The following is a 20,356-nucleotide window of genomic DNA, read 5'->3' on the forward strand; positions in this document are numbered from 1 at the left end:
CGTCAGCAATAGGAGACGGAGGGCGAGCTGCAGTTTCACTCACTCCTGACGTTGCTGGCACAGGTTCTGGTCCCTTGATGGAACCAGATGCACGTTCGCATCTTTGAAAGTTCGCAACTTGAAGGTTCCTATGTAGGGGACTTACCATACTGTGCTCCAACTTGGGAGCATAAAAATGAAGTACATTCTGTACCCCCTGAAGGTCACAATACATACTGAAGGACAGACGTGTACAGTGACAGGCAACATGACGATGGCCATTTTGTCAGACTGGACACGTGTGCTTTAGTGGACAGTGGCGCGATGATTTCTGATTATATCGAGGGAGGGAATTGTGACCCAGTTGGGCTTTATTGGACAGTGGAGGTTGATAGAAGTATTCTATTCAAAGAGAATAGAGAAGGCCGATCGCAGAGTTATAAAGGTCCACTGCATATTTCCGTTACCTGCCCGACATGTAGTGGGTCCAGTGTGGTTGAGGAGTGGCCCGAGGGACCTGGTAGGTGGGGCTGGAAGTGCAAGATGGGGCCATTTTATCAAAGGTCTCCAAAGCTATGCGCGGGAGGGTGTGTCTTCAAGATACATGGGTGACACTTTGTCTTTACATCCCATTTTAAGTTCATTTTGGTCAACATAAATTATATTTTTATAAATATATTTATAAAATATTTTAAAAATATGTAAGAACATAATTTTTGGTCAACATAGATTATATTTATATATATCTATTAAATATTTAATAGATATTATATAATTTTGTTTTATAATTATATAAAATATCATTTTGTTTTCAATTCAGGTGAAAAAAACCATTTCTTCTTTCTTTGCCGATTTCTTCTTTACATTCCTGTTAATGAACAGATGAGCCCCTTCCCAGGCGAAATAAAGCTAAACACACACAAACACCCAGAGGTCTGTCCTCTGCATTGTAATTTCCGACGGGGAGTAAGGCAATCTTTCAGAAGCAACTGAATTGCTGGCAGCAGCCGTAACCTTGGACCAGTGTGCCCCCTACTCAGAATGCAAATGCACTTTCTTCCAAAGAATCCCACACACAAAATGATAGGTTTCCTGACCTCTTGGCAGTCACACAACATGCAGATGTTCACATTGCTTGGGTGAGTTATTTCCACCTGTGAGTGGGATGTGCTCACGTATTCATTACCCCCCAGTGGAAAGATGAAGAAATAGACAAGCTGAAATGGCTTCTCAAGGTCAGTCAGTCCACGCCATCTGCAGGTAAAGAGCGTAACTAAATCTCAGGATTGCAGGCTTCTGTCTGGAATTTCTGAGGTGTGTCATCACACCTTGCCACACGCAGCCCGGCAATTTGCAAATTATTGATTTCATGCTAAATAGAAAAAGGAGAAGCAGTATTGAATATAAGCACAACAGTTTCAGAAAATCCTTAATCTGTTGTGTTGCACTGATAGTAAAGGGATTAAATGTCTCTACCCAGTGTGCTAAGGGGAATGGGATTTATTGATGGGTCTAAGTTTAGGTCAATGTAGATGGGGGAGAAAAAGGCTGAGTTTCTGTGTCTTTTCTGTACCCTCAAGGCACTAGACCAAGGAGGTGCCAGGAATACTGTTCTGGATAGGTTGGGGAGAATCATCCATCCGGAATGGTGCCTATAATCTGGAAAAGAGAGCTTGTGTTCATCAAATTAATCCACTGAATAGTTTGGTGAATAACATCGCCATCAGATTGACTCATTAGAAATAATATGACAACCAAAGACACTTCTCAATGTACTTATCAATACTTCCAAGTTCAAGGATACATGGAGGCTGACTGAAATATTTCTTGAGACATCTGATATCCAATGTATTGAACTTTCTTTCATGAATGCAAATTCTTTGAATTAAAAAAAAATTAAATATTATTTTAGGGGAAAGTTGTTTAAAACTTCTTGGTTCAAAGCTAAACATTATACGTATTTTCCCAATATTTGGTGGCATTTATAGGTCATTACATACAAATAATCTTATTTACTTAATAATGTTTTTTTTAAATTGAAGTATAGTTGATTTACAATGTTGTGTTAGTTTCAGGTGTACAGCAAAGTGATTCAGTTATACATATATATCTATTCTTTTTCAGATTCTTTTCCCTTATAGGTTATTACAGAATATTAAGTAGAGTTCCCTGTGCTGTACAGTACGTCCTTGTTGGTTATCTCTTTTATATATAGTAGTGTGTGTATGTTAATCCCAAACCCTTAATTTATCCCTCCCGCCCCTTTCCCCTTTGGTAACCATAAGTTTGTTTTCTGTGTCTGTCGGTCTATTTCTGTTTTTTGTTTGTTTGTTTGTTTGGCTGTGCTGAGTCTTTGTTGCAGTGCACCGGCTTAGTTGCCCCAAGGCATGTGGGATCTTAGTTCGTGGACCAGGGATCGAACCTGTGTCCCCTGCATTGGAAGGCGGATTCTTAACCACTGGACCACCAGGGAAGTCCCTATTTCTGTTTTGTATATAAGTTCATTTGTATCATTGTTTTTAAGATCCCACGTGTAAGTGATATCATATGATACTTGTCTCTTTCTGACAGACGTCACTTAGTATGATCATCTCCAGGTCCATCCATGTTGCCGCCTTAATTGTGTTTTCTACTCTCCTAATACACTCTGGGTTGGACCCTCGAGTAGGGCCATAGTAATGGTAATGTCTGACCGTCTTCATTGAGGGGTAGACATTTCTGTGCTGTTCTTCCACATTGCTTCCCCTCCACCTGCCCTATTTTTTCCCCATTTTTATCTTTATTTATTTGTTTATTTTTTGGCCGCACTGTGTGGCACGTGGAACTTCCCCGACCAGGGATTGAACCCATGTCCCCTGCAGTGGGAGCGCAGAGTCTTAACCACTGGACTACTAGGGAAGTCCTCCACCTGCCCTATTTAATAACAGCCTCCCATGGGAGAGCTGCTCGCCTCTGGGGAAGGGTTGCTTGGTTTTAGGATTTGGGAACCAGTGCCATCTTGTTTGTGTCCTCTCCTTGTGAGCACACAGGCGGGATATTCTCATGCACCATGGTTTGGTAGAAGAGCCTGGCCATCTTCAAGTCAGGAGCCCCACTGGTCTAATTTAACCTTTACTAGAAAGCGAGGATTTCTGGTAGAGTTACTGGACCGGCAAGAGTATGTAAACAAAGCTAAAATATTTCTTACAGCATTTTTTGAAGGATTCTGGCGAGCTTGCTCGTTTCTTAAAGAGATCAAGACTTATAATCATTCAGTTAATGAATAGTCAGTTAAAATGCGGGATCATATAAAAAAATGTAAGCATACTTCAAACAGTGCATTTAACTTTATAGAGATATAATATATTGATTTCGTGCTAAAAAGGAAGAGAAGTAGTACTTAATATAAACACATTTCCAGAAAATCCATAATTGCTTATGTTGCATCTATAGGGAAGTGATTAAATTTCTCTTTCCAATGTGCTAAGGGGAATGGGATTTGTCAGTAGGTTAGGTCAATGTGGACAAGGGAAAAAAAGAATGAGTTTCTGTCACTTTTCTTTACCCTTAAGGCACTAGACCAAGGAGGTACTCGGAATATCGTTCTTGGATAGACTGGGGAGAATAATCCATCCTGGAATGGTGTCTATAATCTGGAAAAGGGAGCTTGGGTTCATCAGACTAACTATATATATTATAATTAATTCTACACTAATTATATGTTTATATATAATATATAAAACAATATATAAATATAAAATGAATATATAAATAATAAATATATGTACATATAATCATATATACAAATATATATTATATATATATATTTACATAGCGTAGAGGCTAGCCTGTTTGCTACCCCAAGAATTTAGCATGTTAGCAAATTAGCCAGAATATTTTACAGAAGGAATGGACTCTGTTGATTAGTCTGACAAGATGATTAAATTGAGGTCATTTAAGAGAATTTTTATTGTGATATTAGAACTAATAATTTCTGATTTGGGTATTTTTGTTGCTTCTACTTCCTCTAAATTAGGAATCCTGGAAGAGAGCAGAGGATTTTAAGGATGAGACAACCTCCACCTTTAAAAATATATTTTTTTATTTGATCCTGGGCAGTTATTAGTTCATAATAAGTTGGCTGTAGATGTGAATTGCAGAATGAGAGATGCCCAGTTTTGTTCTGTTGTCATATAACTGGTTTGACTCCAAAATTGTCTGATAAGTTTCCCAGGCAGCAAGTTTCACAAATGTTGAACAAACACAATTTGACATTATAGGAGAAAATTCATGTTTCTATCCATCTGTTCACTGAAAGAAAAGAGAGGGAAAAAAATCCCTCTAAAGAGAATTTTGAGTAAGATATTTCCAACACGCCGTGCAGGCAGATGACCCATGTTTGTAACTTCTACGTCTTGTGTAGCATCCCATGACTCCCAGTCCTGATAAAATACAAATACAGAGCTACGTTCACAAATACGTGTTACAGGAGCTGACAGCGATTTCCCTGGCGGTGTTCTCCTTAGGCTTGTTGCTTGGGTTAGATTGAATACAAATGCACTGAGCTGGATCCAAGCCAGGCGTGGAGAGAAAAGGGGATGATGCGCCTTCTCGTGCACCAACCTCAGATCTACCTGTTAATTAAATGGAGACCCTGTCATCATCAGATGATGAATCAGATGCAGATGATTCCAAGGACCAATAGGAATCTTGCCTCCCCTGAGTTTCTCAGGAATGATAGATACTTTGTAGCTCTGAATCCTGATGATGATTATTAGTGTAGAAATCAGCTGATCCTGGTATTAACAATGCAACTTGTGGTTTTTGCCATCATCACAGGCAGCTCGAATAAATATAAAACTTGAATTTGCTTTTCCTCTCCTACAAGAAGAGATCAAGGATGATTAGATCACTGACAATTCCTCCTTCCTCCCTCCCTCCCTTCCTTTTTTCTTTTTATCTTTCCATCCGTCTATCCATCCTGTCTCTTACCATTTTAAGTAGATCACTAGTATCTCATTGAATAAAATGTACTATAATTTATTTAGCCAAACCTATTGATGAATATTTAGAGTGTTTCTAAACTTTCTTTTCCGTTTTAAACAAAAATGTGATGAGGATGTTTGCACATCTGTTTGAACCTTTGTCTGATTGTTTTCCTGGGATACATTTCTAAGGTGGATTTGTTGAATAGATGGGCATGCACATTCAAGATTGTTTATACATATTTCCAACATTCTACTGTACATCTATTGACATTATATACTGATATTAGGTAGTGTCAATTTTTTTCATCTTTGTCAATCTAGTTGTGGACACAAAGACATTTTTTGATCCATATTCATGAGGAAACACTTTTTAAAAAGTCAACTCTTTCCTTGCAAGAAAAAAATTTTTTTTTTTTAAGAAAAATTTTTAAAGACTTTTTCTCTTTGTCATAGATGAACTTTTTTCTTTTCCTTAGTATTCTAATGATTCCTGGTGAGCTTGGAGTTTGTCTTGATCATACTGAAACTAAGATTTTGTTAAATTTTGTTTGAAAAATAGAACTCATAACTAGGGAAAAGTAAGTTTCCAGGGCGATACTATTCTTTATTAGTCAAGAAGCTTCCAGCTCTGAGTCTAGAAAACTGAGCAAATTTTTTAATGTAGCTCAAAAGTGGAGACCTTTGTGTTCAACATTCTCCGTTGAGCTCATTATTATGGAAATATATAAAAAATTAGGGTGGGGCTTCCCTGGTGGCGCAGTGGTTGAGAGTCCGCCTGCCGATGCAGGGGACACGGGTTCATGCCCCGGTCTGGGAAGATCCCACATGCCGCGGAGCGGCTGGGCCCGTGAGCCATGGCCGCTGAGCCTGCGCGTCCGGAGCCTGTGCTCCGCAACGGGAGAGGCCACAACAATGAGAGGCCCGCGTACAACAAAAAAAAAAAAGAAAATTAGGGTGACTTAAGCATTTATAATTTTCTTAACAAGAGACCATTTCATCTATTTTAGTCATTCGTTTTCATCTAGCCTGCATATGAGAAAAGAATAAAGGTAGCTAAATCATTCTTTGAAAGCCACGCAAGCGGGAAGAGATATGGGAATATATGTATATGTATAACTGATTCATTTTGTTGTGAAGCTGAAACTAACATACCATTGTAAAGCAATTATACTCCAATAAAGATGTTAAAAATAAATAAATAAATAAATAAAAAAGAAAGCATACGAATTATTAGTAAGAATTAAGAAATTAAGAGCACTATAAAGCAAAATGAAATTAACAGATGTTTAAAATTTGAAAAAATGTTAAAAAGTAGTGTTCTCACTAGGGTGAGGAATGACATTTTACCTGGGTCTTTTGTAGAAGTCTATTTCCATGGTGTGGTCAAAACGTTTGTGTTTTTTGTTGTTGTTGTTGTTGTTTTTTATATAACACCGATGAGTTTGATAGGAAGATTGAGTCTGAATGACAGTTTCTGAACTATAACCTCAGGGGAGTTTGTTGGGGCCCATACATCCGCAAAGCAAGGTAATATCTGAGGAACTGTGACAAAGTTCCTGTGTAGACTCAGAGTCGCTCCAGGTGAAATGAAGACAATAGAATGTCAACTGTAGCCTGAAGGGGGATAGCAGATATCCTAGGGCAGCCCAGGCTGTAGGAGGTAAGCATGGAGGGAGCGAGGGTCTTCCTGCAGGCCAGACCCTGGGGCTGGGGGTCAAGGCAGGGTTGGACACTGATGTCTTTGGGGGCCAGGTAGAGAATCCTCAAGGATGGGATTGTCTGGGTGGGAACTCCAGGTGGTGTGGGACAGGTGTGCACTCAGCGTCAATCTACGGTTGCTGAGGAGAAATGCTGGCCGTGTGTTTCTAGACCTTCTGCTGTTCAAGAAAAGATTCCTTTGTAACGATGATGATGTTATGACCCTGACCACTTGTTCCAAGTACGGTCATCTAAGACCATGGCCTTCTTTCCATTATTTATTTTATTGCATGTTTTTCTGGACCACACACCAGCATCAAGGTACTCGGGAACTATATGGACCTATGCGACTGTCTATCCAGGGTGCCCTAGATCTTTAACCAAAACAGTTTTGGGAAAGGAAGGAGATCAAAGGTTCAGAGTCTCATCATTTACCTCTTTTTTCCCCTGATGACATGAATGTTATCAAAGGTGCTCTTGTTTGCAGACAATAGAAATCCTGTTACACATGCTCAACCAGATGAACAGAATTTATTACAGGGATGCACAGCATCCTTCAGAAACTGGTAGGGGGATGTAGAGCAGGGCCTCTTGAGGAAAGAGACGATGCACAGCAAAGATATTAGGAAACAGGCCTTAGCTCTCCCTCCCTCTTCTCACATGATCTTGGAGAGAAAAAAAAAAAGCACTTTAATGAAAAACTATGCATCAGCTCTGCTGCCCTCCTCCAGGATGCTGGCTGTCATCCTGTTCACTGTCTCTGAGCTCTTGTGCACCTCTTTGTAAATTGGAGGTAACTGATAGATTTACAAACTGTCCTGCTCAGCAGAGTTTTAAGTGACCACCTCCCCGCCAAAAGGAGTTTCATCCATTAACAGTTCAATTTCCTTGCTGCATACAATTCATTTTTGCCACTCTCACTGCCCACTTTGAGCCAGTTATAACATCTGTCTGGGTGTCTCGTTGATAGAGTGAAATAAAATCCTCAACATGGGTTTATTTTTTATCTGTGGTGAGAGTCATGCCTTTACATTTTTCTGAAAATCATCTTTCCCTACCCTGCTTTTAGCAATTCTGCGTGCTCACGGAATGAGGCTGTTTCATCCCTCTAGGATGCTGACTTTGCTGGACCTGGGTTCAAAGGAACAGTGCCTCTAAATCTCCAACATCAGGAAGTTCCAGCTTCCTGATGGAGAAGAATATGTTTGTATGTGTCCCCTGGCATCATTCCTCTCTGGGTATAATTAGGACTGCCCAGAGGGTGAGACCGCCCAGTGCCAGCATGTTTAATGGACTCACCTTAGTATGTTGGGATACTGGGGGAGAACTTCTCAAGAGAACGTGTGTGTGTTTGTGTGTGTGGTGTGCACCTGTGTGTGCCCCTGGTTCTGGGAATAGTTCTTGCCCAGAGCAGATATGCAAACAAGCGTCGACTGCCGCAGATGTGAAGGCTGTAAAAATAACTCGTACATGCCTTACAGAATTGGGATACCCATTGGAGGGAGAGAGGACTTCCAACAGGAATGAGCAATGTTCATTCACTCATCTCACAAAACTTCATTAAACTGTGTCTATTCTGCTTGAGACTCTGGTATAGACCAAAGGAATGCCAATGCAGACACGTGAGTCACTGTAATTCAAATTAGAGCGTGATAAGTACTGCAGAGAGTTACAGGTGTGTGTCTGGGAGTGTGGAAGAGGTGAAAAGGGCCTCCTGGTCGAGGGAATGAAATAAGGCTTTATGGTATAAATAGCATTCGGTGTGGACCCTGAATCAGAGATCAGATTAAAACTTGTGGCATCAGGGGAGTCGGGGAGGAAGACATTTCCCTCTACTCTTCCAGGTTCTTCTGGCAGGTGTAAGAATTAAATGGACAGGAGACTGGTGAACAGGAGAAAAATCACATAAAATTTTAATACCATGTATACATGAGAGAGACTCAGGAAAACTGAGTCCGTTTCCAAAATGACTGAACCCCGCACCTTAAACGCCATCCTCAGCTAAAGACAAAAGAGGATGTTAGGGGAGTGATTTGGGATTCAAAGAGGAGGAACGCAATTCACATGGGATGGAAAAGGAAATTCTATAAACTAGTGTTTGCAGGACCAGTGCAGACAGTGAGACACGGAGTGGACTCATCTCCAGGCCCTGCTGAGTTTCCCCACCCCACCTGGCCCATATTCTTTGCACACATGTCTGGTGGTATGCCATTCCAGGAACAAGCCCTCTATCTATATTCTTCAGGCAGCTGAGGGGAGGTAAAAAGAAAGACTTCCTGAGTCTTCTGTTTCTTAAAATTAATCAGCCTAAATGAATCCTTGTTCCAAAGAAACACATCGGAGGGGGATGAGGGAGGGCAAATTTTGCCCCGCTACAGAGGTGGAGGGGTGTGTGTGTTGAGGGTAGAAGGGTACCAGATGTACCTCCATAGAAATCTCTGCATTTCCTGTAGCACACCCTTCTGGGCTGTCTGATTTCTAGTGCTTGTTTCATCGTCGTTTAGATATTTTGTACCTCTTTTGAAATTGTAGCTAGCTGACTGTGGAGTTAGACTTTCCTCCTCCCAGTGAAAGAAAAATACTTGCTTCCTTTGAAATTCGGTTCCTTTACTCCATATGCATTGTTGATTTTTCCTTGCCACAGATGGTAACATCTTCCTGCCTCTTTCCTATAGGAGTGAAGTGAAATCTTTAATGCCTATTCACTTTATATCTGCATGAGAGTCACAATTTAGGAAACCATTTCATATTGGATGGGATACTTTTAGATCCAAAGTCCTGTCCCCAGAAGGAGGACTCTGATTGGCCCCCGTGTGAGGGAGGATGTTTTAAGACAAAGGTGGTCATCTGTTTGTGTTTGCACTTAGAGCTGGGAGTTGTGTTCTTACATTGGAGTCACTTCAGCCTAGTAAGCTCTCGATTAATCACTGTGTGTCTGGAAATTCTGATTTTTGGTGGTCTGATTTATTGCTTTGACGTAGATGGTCCCCTATGTAATAAAAACACAAGATAAAGGCAAGATAAGACTCAAGTTACAAAAATCTAGGCATCCTTTTAATTTATGATATGATATTTTTTTTCCCCAAGGAAGCTTTGAACCTGTGAATCTAATAAGCTTCCAACCTGTGAATCTAATAAGCTTCCAACCTGTGAATCTATGGTATCTAATAAGATACCATAAAGTAGACTGAAGTAAATTTTAGGAGAGACATATTTGGGACTTGCTACGTCTCCAGAGCCACATTCTTTAAACTGCAGGAGTTCTCCTGCTTCGAGTTTGGTATGATAAGAATTATTTCCCATTTCTGCTGGCTGTTTTATCCTCTTGGCACTCAAAAACCATTTATTGTTTATTTATTCCTTTGCAATTCTTGAATTGAGGTAGCAGTGTAAGAACCTTTTCCATCCAACCTGGGAGACAATTTGATTGCTCTGTTCCTACGGAAGCACCTTCACATTAAATCTGAATCCTGAGGTCATGGAAGATTGAAAGGCGCCCTGACCGAGGAAAATCTTCTAGCAACATTTCAGTTATTCATGGGAAAGTCAGGACACAGCAAATGTAACGCTCAGGTAAATGCAGCATCATCACTAAAGTTTCACAAGCTAAACTAGCAAAAGCACAAAAGACAGTGGATTTGGATTTAAATAATTCTCTAATCCACAGGCACGTGGTGTAGGGGTAAGTGATGGATAAGATGGCTTAGGAGGAAGAACGAGACGAGACAAGAGAATGTTTTTATTTCAAGTGCTATCAGTGGTTGTAAAACACGATGTGGTCTCCAAATCTCTTTTCATTGGATGCTATGAGTACGGACACTGGAAGAGTTTGTGAAAACTGAGAAACCATAATTCAGATGTTTGGATTTCACAAAATCAGTGCTGTAGTCCATCCTTTCGTTCCCTTTTTTATGTAAGCACATGTCCACATCCAATACATATTTTTTGAAGTGGAAGGAAATCTTTAAGGGTCAATGTCCGTCTAAAAGAAGGAAACAGTGAAGCAAGGAAATCAAAGAAGAAGTTTGGAGTTTTGTTCTTTTCTTTTGGAAGGTGACGCCATCAAGCAGATTGCGCCAGCGTCTTAAACAAACGTAGACATACTACAAATGCATTTTCTATGTTGAATTCATTGAAAATACATTGGGTTCTGCATCTCATAAAACTGGCAACTGGAGATTAAAATAAATGCAATGGAAATAGATTCATGTTTATTGCAAATCTTGTAACCTCACGTTTATTGGTTTGCATAATCTATTTAATATTTATGTATTCATCATTTCCTTTTTTTTTTTTTTTTGCCGTACGCGGGCCTCTCACTGCTGTGGCCTCTCCCGTTGCGGAGCGCAGGCTCCAGACGCGCAGGCTCAGCGGCCACGGCTCACGGGCCCAGCCGCTCCGCGGCATGTGGAATCTTCCCGGCCCGGGGCACGAACCCGTGTCCCCTGCATCGGCAGGCGGACTCTCAACCACTGCGCCACCAGGGAAGCCCCTGTATTCATCATTTGATTCATGGCTCTCATCTTCCTTCAAAGATGACAACCGAACTCTTCCCATGTTCAGGGTGTATGCTCATTACCGGATTTTATATCCTGTCACTCAAGAGTCAACCTTTTACAAGCTGGAACAAGCTTATACGTACAAACATCTATTATTTCGGAAAATTTTTACTCTAACATTATTTTAAACACAGAAAAGTTGCAAAAATAGTACACAGAACTGTATACATTTTATATAGAGTCACCAATTGTTTACATTTGGCTTCATTTACATTCTCTCTCTCTCTGTCTCTCTGTCTCTCGTCTCCAGATCATTTGAGAGTAATTTCATGCTCTTTTATCCCTAAATATTTCAGTGTGTTTTTTAAGAAGAACAGAGACGTCCTTCTAGATAACTAGTATACATGGTCAACATCAAGAGATTTGACCATGTACAATATTCTATTATCTAATCCACATTCTGTATTCAAATTTGGTCAATTTCACCAATATTATATATATATTTCCCAGCCCCAGATCTAATCCAGTATTACACATTGCATTTAGGTCGACTTTAACCTGGAAATTCCTTAGCCAGTTATTTTTAGACTAGCACCCTATGGTATTTGGTGACCAACACTTAGCTGAGGTATTCAGTTGATTCCTTACTGAGCTAGAGGCATGGGTGATGTGGAATATCTCGTTACAGGTCCACCTTGAAGAAAACAAATAAAAATTCAATAGTCTGGGTCCTCAGAGGGGGCCTTCAGATTGGAAATATATTGATGAGTTACCCTGTTCCCCACGGCTCTTTCACCAGGAGCTCAGAAACTAGGTTTTGTTACTGCACCCAGAGCTCACATATTTAACAGACAAAATGAGTAAAATCAACCCCTGGGGAACTAGGTAAGTGGAGGCTAGTTAAGGAGCTTCTAGTTTGCCCACAACTTACCTTGTTCTAATGATTTACAGATTACAAATGAGCATCTGAGCCTTTATTTAATTTGATTAGGTTACCTCTATGATAGGTACTATGATAAATAGTGCCTAAATACTAAATATTATGAAAATGCAAGAAAGGAACATACTTCAGAGGCAGAAACAATTCTTGTTTAGGTTTCGTGAGATATTAAACTGTGATGCCAGTTTAATTGACAGTAATTTGCATCATCATCATCCAGGTACCACCCCACCTTAGCGTAAGACAAGAAACTCACGTGATGAAGGTCTCTGGATTAAGAGCAGGGCTGAAACCAAGTCCCAGGAATACCTGTGTTAAGACCAAACCCTGGTTAGAAGGGATTGATGGTTTTCTTGAGGTATGCCTGTATATTTGCTATTAAAGTTGCAATGCAAGACTAGTGCCTACTGTCTATTTCATGGGTTGACCTCTTCTCCATGTATCTTTTTTTCTTTCTTTTTCAAAAACCCCCTCGTTAAGCTTTTTTTTAAATTAAATCAATTAATTTTATTTTATTTCTTATTGAAGTGTAGTTGATTTGCAATGTTACGTTCGTTTCTGGTGTACAGCAGAGTGATTCAGTTATGTATGGTTATTCTTTTTCATAGTCTCCCGTTATGGTTTATTACAAGCTATTGAGTACATTTCCCTGTGTTGTACAGTAGGACCTTGTGGTTTATCTATCTTCTATATAGTGGTGTGTATCTTTAAGATTCTGTAAGTAAACTGAGATAAACCAATAGCCTTACGAACACTCCCCTAGTGCCCAAATATCATATGCCAGGTGACAAGGGCTCATAGAACTGGTGGCCCAAATAGTAGCGATTCCCTTCTTGACCAAGTTATGAAAGTAAAAGAATGTCTTAAGACCAGGAGGGCTCCTGGGAGGGGTGAGGAATTCCAATGTAGCCCCTCCTAGGGAAGCCAGTCCATCCAACGCACAGTTATTGGGTGCTGCTGTAGTTATTTGGTTAGCAGGAAAGGCAGTCCTCTTTCCAGAATGCAGTGGGTGAAGGGAACGTGGCCGGAATGATGTAATCATTATGTAATGATGTAATCAATGATGTAGCGGGTACCAGTTTATGAGGGTCCATGGGGGTAGCGGTAAGGAGCTTGAACTTTTTCTAAGACAGGTGAGAAGCCACTGTAGAAATCAGACACATGCATTTATCCATAGCTCTACGGCTCCTCTGTATTTATCTAAAATATTTCTACTGTGTTCACAAATGTGTTCAAGGAAGAGGAGGACAGAATGAAGAAAGAGAGAGATCTTCAGGCAAGGAAGTTCCTAGGCTGTGATTCATCTGGAAGACTGGCATAAACATTCATAGCAGAATCCATCAATTTTGGTCATACCAAGGGCAGAGGCGAAGGAGTCAGGGTGATGGAGTGTGAGGTGTTCCTCTTAACCTTGATGAAGGGAAGCGAGATAGCAACTGAAGTCAGCAATTTCCATGACTTCTTCCCTCTGCAAACATGTTACCCGAGGGGTTGGGCTTAGGATAGAATGTTGGAGAATGGAGGTGCTTCGTAGCGAGGCCTGGGATTTCTCAGGGAAGATTAAGAGATAAGAGCTGGGTACCAAGAGCCCGGTGAGTTGAACGTTTGTCTCGGTATCAAGGTGTGGGTCAGAGAAGCATCACTGTTGAGAGCAACCATTCTGCTTCTGCTTTGCTTACATTCTGTGTTCCATTTCTACTGCTGCCTCACCATAACAGGTTACCACCCACTCAGCAGCTTCAGACCACATCAGTTTATGATCTCATAGTTCTAAAGGTCAGGAGTCCTGGTGGGCGTGGCTGGATTCTCTGCTCAGGGTCTCACACACCTGAGGCCAAGGTGTTAGCTGGGCTGGGCTCTGACCTGCAGGCTCTGGGGGAGATTCAGCTGCTCCTCTCACGCAGGTGATTGACAGAATTCATTTGCATGTGAGAGCAGGACTGAGGTCCCTGGTTCCTTGCTGGCTTTCTCCCAGGGGTCATTGTCAGCTTCTGGAGACTACCTACATGCCTCGGTTCATGCCCCCTTCATCTGCAAAGCCAGCAATGCCGTACCAGATCCTTCTGGTACTTTGAATTTCTCTCACGTCCTCTTCTCGCTCTGCTTTGAAGGACTTAGGTGATTGCATGAACCCACCTGGATACTACCTTGATGATCTCCCTATTTTAGTTAGGGTCAACTCATTAGTAATCATAATTATATCTTTTAAAAAAATATTTATTTATTTATATGGCTGCCCCAGGTCTTTGTTGCCGCGTGCGGGATCTTTTTTAGTTGTGGCATGTGGACTCTTAGTTGCGGAATGCATGTGGGATCTAGTTACCCGACCAGTGTTTGAACCCGGGCCCCCTGCATTGGGAGCACGGAGTCTTAGCCACTGGACCCACCAGGGAAGTCCCCATAATTATATCTTTAAAGACCGTTTTGCCTTTTTCACAGGCTCAGGGATTAAGGCGTGGGAACTTCTTGGTAATTTCAGTTCTCGGGAGCACAGATTTCAACCCTAGTGTTTCCCTTGCCTGGATGCATGCTTTGGGGCAGGTCTGCATTCCTGCTCCTTAGAGTCCTCAGATGTGAAATGAGGGAATGGTGGTACCTCCACCCTGGGATGTTTGAAGGATGAAACAAGTTAACAGTTGCAGATCAGTTAGAATCATGCTTGACCTGTGGTCCGTGCCCACCGAGTATTTCGTTATTTTAAGGAGAATGCAGACAGAGTCAGAATCTAGAGATGCCTTTGCTAATCAGAAAAGAATGGGAATCAAAAGTTGAGGTCACTCGTTGGACAGAGGGTCAGACTAGGTAATGGAAACAGAAACAAATTCCTCCTGCAGGGGAGTTGAGTTGAGATGATATGTGAGCAAACAAGCAAACAGGGTGATTTCGGGTAAAGTTGAGTGTCAATGAAAAAACTACGACAGGGGTGATCCAGGGAGAATCCCCTACTTAAATGGCTGCTACTCTTATGATTTCCTCCTTGGAAAAAGCTAGGGGCTGATTGGGGGCGGGGATGGGGGTGATGGAGACACAGTTGGTTCCTCATCTTATTGAGGGACCATATTTACGATGCAGACTTTACCTGGAGTGAATTGTGAGTGTGAGAAAACCATCTGACAGCCACATCTTGGCTCTGGGCTTTCCATGGAAACGTATTCTCTAGGTATTTCTCAATTTACAAAGGAGCACCCATAAATCCCACCAATGAAGAGTTTCAGAGATCGCCTGTGAACCTAGAAGGGTAGAAGGAAAAAGATTTTTCCTCCCCTACTTGCTAAAGAGACCTTAGAAATTTGTGCATTAATCCAGACTGTTCATTCACTCTGCCTGAATTTTAACAGATATTTACATAATTTTATGATTTTGGTGGTTTGTGTTTCTTCTCTCCTCTCTTAAAAAATATCTGCTTCATTTTGTCATGGGAAGGTCTGCCTCAAGGATATATGAATTTTTCAAAGTTATCTAGAGATTCATTGAATGTCCTTAGAACAAGGAGGGTGAATAAATTGTCTGGGTTTTTTTTTTTGGTGTCAAGTATCAACTCTGTTTGTTCAGGACCCAAAAGGAAGACACGGTGGGGAAATGAGGTCAGTGGAGGCCGAACCTTTCGAAGCTTCAGGGAGGATTTAAAGTTCTCTACACGATAGAACTTCTAAAAATAAAATAAAAAGAAGACATTTTTATTAGATTTTTCTCTTCCTTTCTGTGACTTCCATTAGCTAAAGTGCTGAGAAGAAGATATTGGTTCTATGTTCAGAGAAAAATGGAGGGTAATTCAGCTACATGTGAAAATTGTCAAACTTAAGAACCTCTTGGGGAAGGTACTGAGAAATAGACATAGATATTAAAATATAATAAATTGAAATAGAGAGTATATAATTATATATTATGCTATAATATGTTGACATGTTACAGTATATGAAATATTAATATAATGTTTTATATAGTATAGATTTATAATGTTATAAATTATTATGATGCTAGATATAATATATATTCTTATTATATAACACTGCATATATCACATTACAGTGCTTTTGAATGTAATGTGATGTTATATACGGTATGCAGTGCTTTCTATGCTACATGTGCATATATGTAGATATGACTTAGGTATGTATAGTATGATGAACAGCAATGTCTTTTCCAATTTTTGTCAACTATTCGAGATAATCCGGGGTCTAAATGGATCATCTTTAGAACCATTTCTGTGCCATTTATGTAAATGTTGTAAGTAACTTTCCAAGAAATGGGCCATTGAATGAATTAATTTTTCTTTGTTTTGGGGCTCTATCTTTAAATTCTGAGTTGACAGCAAAGATAAGAGTTACTGGAATCTTCCCTGAAGAAAAGCTAAGCATTAGACCTCGTATGTCTCCATGCAGTATCTTTGTACGTTTTCCACACAGAATGCACACGTACCTAGAAAAGAGCCTGAAAATGGCCACCAGCTTCTTTCTCTCTCCGAACTGCATCCTTGCAATCATTTTCCAATTAGTTGTTTTCAGGCCCAGCTCCCAGGCAAAGAGCCTAGAGTTGCAGTGGGCAGCCTGGGGTGCTCAGGCAGAGGAGGAGGGCGTTGCCTGGGGTCCTGGCTCTCAGCATCCCGTGGAGAGTTGTGCGTGGGCTGACAGCAGGTGCACTGTGATCTGTGCTCTGGGCCAGGGGCACGGGGTACCCCAGGGAGGGTGTGAAGTCGCAGTATTATTTGTGGTGACTCTGTGGAGAACAACCCCCTGCAGAGCCCTGGAGGTACCAGCCTCCAGAGGAAGCTTAGTGTCAGTGCTGGTCACTGCAAGGCTCCTTGTCTTGTGGGTGGGAAGTTACACGTACGCCAGGCCCTCTTGGGCAGAAAGAGGGAGACACTGTCCGCCCCCGAGGTCACTGCCAAGGAAAGAGGACACCTCTGGCTCTGTCGTCCCATAGACAGTCCATCTGTTTCTCCACTTTAACTTTCGTAATATAAGGACATAAGGTGAGTATTTGCTATTAGTTCCTTTAAAAATATTCCTCATTCACAGCAGTAATTATCCCCCAAGTTAACTGCAAAAGAGGTTAATGCCTACTCTGGCTTTCCCACGTATGCGAACACAGTAATTCCTAGTAAGATACCCTGACCTGAAAGAGTTCTATTCATTTCATTTATGTTGAAATTCAATATATCCGTGATCCTGAAGAGGATAATCTTGATGCAAGAAATATACACTTTGTGCATCTGATTATAAATACTAAATTCACCTTCTAATCCAGATTTGAATGCGGACTTGTGTGGGAGAGAATCCGAGGGAAAGAGAGAGAGGAACAGTCGTTCTTTATTTCATCTGAGTGTTCTCTTCAGGCTTCATGGGATATGATGCCTTGTTTTCCCCTAATATGCAAAACAATTTCTCTTTCTTTCTTTACATCATTTTGAGCTGACATGAAAACTCTGCCAACTAAAAAAAAAAAAGCGCAATGTGAGAGTTGTGAGTTAAGTTTTATTTGGGGCAAATTGAGGACTGTAGCCTGGGAGACAGCATCTCAGACGTCAGATAGCTCTGAGAAACTGCTCCCAAGAGGTAGGTCAGTATAGATGTGCTTTTGATGAAGGGGGAGTACACGCAATCAAGCACATATTTTTTGCAGAGGTTTCTGCTGCTCTTCTGCAGGTTACTGCTAGTCCCGAGGAGCAGACGTGAAGGATTTTAGTGCTTTTCTAGATAGGAGGAGATGCAAGAATTGGGCTCATAAAATAGGGTCCTGAAAATACCTAACTATCTGAAGACCCGTTCTGCCAGTTTTTCCCAGAGCACAGAGTGTGTCATTTCTGCTCTCCTCCCTGAGCTCCTTTCAGGGGGTGTTGAAAGTCAGCAGCTGCAGCAGGTTATGATTTAATCCTTGTAGAGGTAGCTGGCAAGTGCCAATTTGTAGCTGACAGCTCTGTCATCTCTTGTTCCTTTTGCGGCTCCTCTCAGCCAAGGAAGTCAGAACTTGCTGCACCTGAAGTCTGATTTCTTGTCCCTGCTGCCTCCCCAGTGACACCAGCCTCTTGTCCCCATCTCCCTCCCCCTCCCCTCCCCTCCCCTCCCCTCCTTCCCCCCCCTCCCCTCCTTCCCTCCTCCCCTCCCCTCCTTCCCCCCTCCCCTCCCCTCCTCCCCTCCCCTCCTTCCCCCCTCCCCTCCCCTCCTCCCCTCCCCTCCTTCCCCCCTCCCCTCCCCTCCTCCCCCTCCCCTCCCCTCCTTCCCCCCTCCTCCCCCTCCCCTCCCCTCCCCTCCTTCTCCCCTCCCCTCTCCTCCTCCCCTCCCCTCCCCTCCTCCCCCTCCCCTCTCCTCTCCTCCCCCTCCTCCCCCCTCCCCTCCCCTCCTTCCCCTCCCCTCCCCACCCCTCCTTCCCCTCCCCTCCCCCTCCCCTCCTCCTCCCCCTCCCCTCCCCTCCCTCCCCTACCCCTCCCCTCCCCTCCCCCTCCCCTCCCCTCCCCCTCCTCTCCCCTCCCCTCCCCTCCTCCTCCTCCTCCCCTCCCCCTCCCCCTCCTCTCCCCTCCCCTCCCCTCCTCCTCCCCCTCCCCTCCCCCTCCCCCCTCCTCCTCCTTCTCCTTCCTCTTCTTCCTCTCCTTCTCCTTTTCTTGCTAGGGTTTACTTTTCACTCTTTTCTTCCCCAATCTAAATCCATCCTCCCTGAAAACACTAGTCAAATACAATGTATTTGGTAGGGTGACTGTCTGTCCTTGCATGCTGGGTGCTGCCACCTCATACTGGTCTTGTAAGCTTTCATCAAGGTGACTTCATGGAGGTGAGGGAGGAAATTTATCTCCTTATGTAGATAAGTGTCTCTTGGGTGGTAAGAACTGCCTCTGGAAGTAGCCCTCTTCCTGGCATATGGACATCTTTGCAAATGGGACATTCCTTTATACACATTTCCTTTACAAAAGGGGAAATTTATGTACTCTGTGTTTAGGCAATTTGGGAAACGTAAAGAGCTTTTCCTGAGTCTGCTGGTTCTCAATTCCCTTTAGCTCAAAAGAACTTGTATGGCAAAGGGGCATAATTCTAGAACCCTTGAACTCAAACTCCTGGGGCTTGTAGGAGAATTTAGGAGTTGCCCGACGGGAAATGCAGAATCTGTTGAGAATCAGATTTGCTTCATTTCATCACCATATACTTATTGAGCACCTACTATGTGAATATACCTCTCTAGGTGGGAGGGACCATACAGCATTGCAGAGAGAGACACAAATTCCGGCCCTGCCAGAGCTGATGTCACTGTATGTGTATTGGTGAGGGAAAGGGGGATGATCTTATTCACAGACGTATAGATTTTAATCACAACTGGCAGTTTTTATGTGCGTAGCTACTTGCAGCTGTGCCCTGGCATGAGGCGTGTAAGGTCGCTTGTACAACAAAGCGGCTTTCATGTTCTCATTTATTTTCTTGGGAGCTTTGCTGCTGCTTGAAAATCTATTTAGAATCTTCATTATCCACTCAGCTTGCTTTTTCCTCTAAGGTTTTCATGGTTCCAAATGTCTGTATCTCCCTGGGATTAGTAAATACCTTAAAATAGATTGCGTGTAAAAAAGAAACGCAACTTCGTTGTTTGAAAATGGGATCAAAAAGCATCTCCTCAAAACTACCTCAGATGTACCTATCCAGGTGCATAGCAGTATGATGTATCCTGTTTCTATTAAAGGAGCCTTTGGTGGCAAGGGGTAGATACCTAGCATAAGCCAGGTTAATCAGAAAAGGAAATATAATTTTCCCTCCACCCTTCTGAGTTCTTGTCTAAGCCTCACTGCCATAAAAGACCGATCCACAAGAGAACCACAAACAGTTTATTAATATGTCTACCTCATGTCCATGTGGGACATATCCAGCGAAAATGATTAACTCTGTGATGGAGACTAAGCCACCAGCTTACACACCATCTTCAGCTAAAGACAGAGAAGTGAGAGAGAGAGAGAGAGAGAGAGAGAGAGAGAGAGAGAGAGAGAGAGTGAGTGTGTGTGTGTGTGTGTGTGTGTGTGTGTGTGTGTGGCACGGGGCAGTCATGGTGGGGTTACCATGGAAATGACAGTAAACAAGGGGAAGGCTTGTTATGCAGATTTAACTTGTTGCCTTTTTCAGGGATAAGATTCTGTCGGGAAGTAGCATCATCCTCTTCCTGGTACAAAGTGGGTGGCACCCTTGCCCATGAAGATCTCCTTTATAAACGTCAACTTCCCTTTCAAAAGAGTCACTTCTCCTCTGTTTCCAGAGCTCCTCTCCTGTCTGCTGCTTCTCAAAATAATCAGCTCGAAAAAATCC

Source organism: Grampus griseus (assembly GCF_964374135.1).
Source record: "Grampus griseus genome assembly, chromosome: Y".
In the NCBI taxonomy this organism is placed as follows: domain Eukaryota; kingdom Metazoa; phylum Chordata; class Mammalia; order Artiodactyla; family Delphinidae; genus Grampus; species Grampus griseus.